Here is a 4,052-nt window from a genome sequence, read left to right on the forward strand (position 1 = left end):
AGAACGTACAGATTTGCATTGCTGCGGCACGCACAGAGCTTGGCCAAGGTTCATGCTGTCTTCGTGCTGCTCAAGTTCTTGCTCTGAAGAACCCACAGCAAAGCAGGAAAAAAATGGCCTTGGCTGCTTGCTTTGCAGAGATAAATAGTTGGTGGCAGCTGAAAATGAAGCCTTTGGTGACAAGGCCATCTTTCCCTGCAGGCAGAAGCAGTCTGGGAGAAAGGACTGAGACGTGCTGCATTTGAAGAGCTCCCAGAAAAGCCTGACAATTACAGATTTTGGGATGTACCCTTATTCCAATTACCTAAATATTTATGCCTAAGAAGGCCCAAGACGTGGTACGGCAGGGACATGCTGTTTGCGCTCGAGTGCCAAACCTACACCCCTCTTCTGTGCTCCCATGTCTTTGGCGTGTGCTGTACAAGAAGTCCTTTCTATCCCAGATAGGGACGCATTTCCTGTGGTTTGTCCTCCGGTGCCTATTTTTCAGCTTTTCCTGCCGAGGGGACACAAGCCTCCAGTGATGCCATCAGCTGGAAGCGAGTGAGCGGCTGCAGTGAGCCCATGTCGCCCCAAGCTTGTCGGCGTTGGCTCCGCAGCCCCGGCGGCGCGTGCCAGGCGTTGTGCAGCTGCAGGGCTCCGCGCCAGCAGCAAGGCCTCTGCCTGCGCCGCAGAATGCCTGATTCAGCAGCAAAATCCCCGCGCTGCCTCCGAGCCCTCCTGGAAAAACCATCTGCAGGCATCCCGCTTGGGTGGGAACATCCAGTGCCGGACATGCCTGCCAGCTCGTCCTGTCCGCCGTGCAGCTCCCCGAGGATGGGGTAGCCCCCCAAGGCTTCACCTCGAGCGTTCCGAGCTCCTCCCTGCTTGAGGGCATGAACAAAGTGCGAGGGTTGGTGGTGGTCTTTCCTTCCTTGCTCTGAAGGTCTAACCTGAAGCCTGTGGGAAGGCTCACATTGGCTTTCTTGTGTCTTAGGACTGAAATTGCTGTTTGCTTCTGTCAGACACACCTGTAGCGTTCTGCTAATGGCTTTTTAAATTAGATTTTGTAGGATAAAACAAAAAGAATATAGAGGAGAAGGGGGATAAAAGAACACAATAAACCTTTTCCTTCATCTAAAACAGCAATAGCTGGCTGGGGAAGGTTGAGGTCGTTACAGGAATTGCCTGAACGCAGTGGCCTGGTATCCTCTGTACCTGCTGCTGAGTAGCCACATGTTAAGTATTAGCTGAATTTGGCAAGGGATGCAAAGAATAACAAGAAGGGCTTCTACAAGTATGTCAACCAGAAACGGAAGGTTAAAGAAAGCGTATGCGCCCTGATGAACATGAATGGTGACCTCGTATCAATAGACGAAGAGGGGGCTGGGGTGCTCAACAACTTTTTTGCCTCAGTCTTCACTGGCAACCTCTCAGCCTTCCAGAGTTGATGGACCACAAGACGGGGACCAGGGGGGTAAAGCCACTCCCACTGTAAGGGAAGATGAGGTTTGTGGCCACGTGAGGAACCTGAACAAACATAAGTCTGTGGGACCTGATGAGATGCATCCCACAGTCCTGAGGGAACTGGCTGATGGAGTTGCCAAGCCACTCTCCATGGCATTTGAAAGGTGTTCTGGTTTCAGTTGCGGCCGGCAACAAAAGCGCCACGCGGCCGCCCCTCCCCCCGCCGCGGCGCGGAGGAGAACGGAAAAAAAAAACAGGCAGAAACCGGTGGGTCGGGATAAGAGCAGTTTAACAGAACAGCAAACAGAGGGAACAGTAACAACAACGATACAGATAAGGAAAAAACACAACAACGAACTGCACAACCCAGAGAGCCACTCTCCCGGACAGGACCGGAGCCACGCGCTCCCCAGCTGTGAGTGAGCTCCCGCCGCCCCACCCCCCCCACTGGAACCCAGCATGACAGCACATGGTATGGAATACCTGGCTCTGTTTGGCCAGGCTGGGATTGGGCCAGCCCACCCGGCTGTGCCCCTTCCTGGCTTCTGGTGAAAATTTACCCTGTCCTTGCCGAACCCAGGACAAAAGGTCATGGCTGTCAGGTGAAGATCCTGGTGACTGTAAAAAGGGAAACATTGTGCCCATTTTTCAAAAGGGTAGAAAGGAGGATGCTGGGAACTACCGACCTGTCAGCCTCACCTCTGTGCCTGGGAAGATCATGGAACAGATCCTCCTAGAAGCTATGCTGAGGCACATGGAGTACAGGGAGGTGATTTGAGACAGCATGGCTTCACCGAGGGCAAGTTCTGCCTGACCAACCTAGTGGCTTTCTATGATGGCGTGACTAGATCAATGGACAAGGGAAGAGCTATGGATGTCGTCTATCTGGACTTCTGTAAGGCCTTTGACACAGTCCCCCATGGCATACTTCTCTCTAAATTTGTGAGATATGGATTTGATGGGTAGACTGTTCAGTGGATGAGGAATTGGTTGGATGGTCACATCCAGAGGGCAGTGGTCAACGGCCCCATCCCTGGAAATACTCAAGATCAGGTTGGATGGGGCTCTGAACAACCTGGTCTAGTTGAAGATGTCCCTGCTGACTGCAGGAGATTGGGCTAGATGACCTCCGAAGGCCCCTTCCAACACAAAGCATTCTATGATTCTGAGTAGAACCTGTTAAATGCATCTGTGATAATCTCTTAATGCTACTGCTACTGTCTTCCCTCTGTTGGTACGCAACATATGTTGCATCTTCTTTCTGGATGTGCTGTATGGAAGTACAGCAAGAAGCTAGCTGTGTTTTGCTTGTCTGCATGGTTGCACAAAGTATGGCCCATTGGTCTGGGGCTGAATGACATGCACCATTTGATCTGGAAGGGGAACGTTCTCCCAGGTTTTTGTATCAAATTTATGTTAGGGTGCCTGGCAGGTGGCAGCCGAAGCGCCTCCAGGAAAGGCAAGTGTGGCTGTTTGACAACCTCGGCCACGATGAGTGAGTCCAGCGAGCAACGCTGACCATCATTTCCCTCTTAGTTTGTCCCTGTGTCTCTCCAGGGCTCAGCACCGATGGGGCAGGTCAGCTGGCAGGGACCAGCAGGTTGTGCTGGCTGTGGCAAGGTCTAGGAATGCTCAGCATCACTGCTGGTTGAAAGCAAGCACTCCTGGTAGCCCAGAAATCCAGTTCTGCACAGGGCTGAGGAGTATTCCCGACTTCTGACTAACTCATCCTGGCTGATCATGTTTCAGTCCCAAGCTATGACAAGCGCAGAAGCCCGAACTGTGGCCGGAGGCCTCGTGTCCCTGAAAACCCGCCTTTGCGTGGCAGGGGAGGCCTGCGGGGCTCACGGGCACTGTGGCAGAGAACGAGGGCTTGGCCCTGGCTGTGCAGTTGCTCCCCTTGGAAGTGTTTTTCCATCTCTGGAAGCAGAGCCTCAGCTGGTGCAGACGGTGCTGCTCCCAGTGACATGTGGAGGCTGTTACATGCTGTCCTGGGTTCGGCCAGGACAGGGTTAATTTTCACCTGACTCCAGGAAGGGTCACAGCCGAGCGGGCTGACCCCACCTGGCCAAACAGAGCCGGGTATTCCATACCGTGTGCCGTCACGCTGGGTTCCGGTGGGGGGGCGGCGCGGCGGGAGCTCACTCGCGGCTGGGGAGTGCGGGTGCTGGTCCGGTCTGGGAGAACGGCTCTCTGGGTCGTGCGGTTTGTGTTGTGCTTTTCTCCTTATCTGTATCGTTGTTGTTCCTGTTCCCTCTGTTTGCTGCTCTGTTAAACTGCCCTTATCCCGACCCACCAGTTTCTGCCTCTTTCTTTCCATTCTCCTCCGCACGCCGGCGGGGGGAGGGGCGGCCGCGTGGTGCTTTTGTTGCCGGCGGCAGCCAAACCAGAACACATGCTTACATCAATCACAGCATGCCAGCTTATTTTTTTTCTCCTTAGCTGTTTTGCAATGCCTTCCCAATTCAATTGCTAATATTTTTTGTGATTATATTTGAGCAGCTGCATCGGTCTGGAATTTGTACAAGATGTCCTGAATTTCGCAACGTTCTCACTCGCACAGGGCACCTCTCACAAACCACTCGCTCTGCGGAGAGGATCCTGCA

This window comes from Opisthocomus hoazin, chromosome 8 (assembly GCF_030867145.1).
Source record: "Opisthocomus hoazin isolate bOpiHoa1 chromosome 8, bOpiHoa1.hap1, whole genome shotgun sequence".
Taxonomy (NCBI): Eukaryota; Metazoa; Chordata; class Aves; order Opisthocomiformes; family Opisthocomidae; genus Opisthocomus; species Opisthocomus hoazin.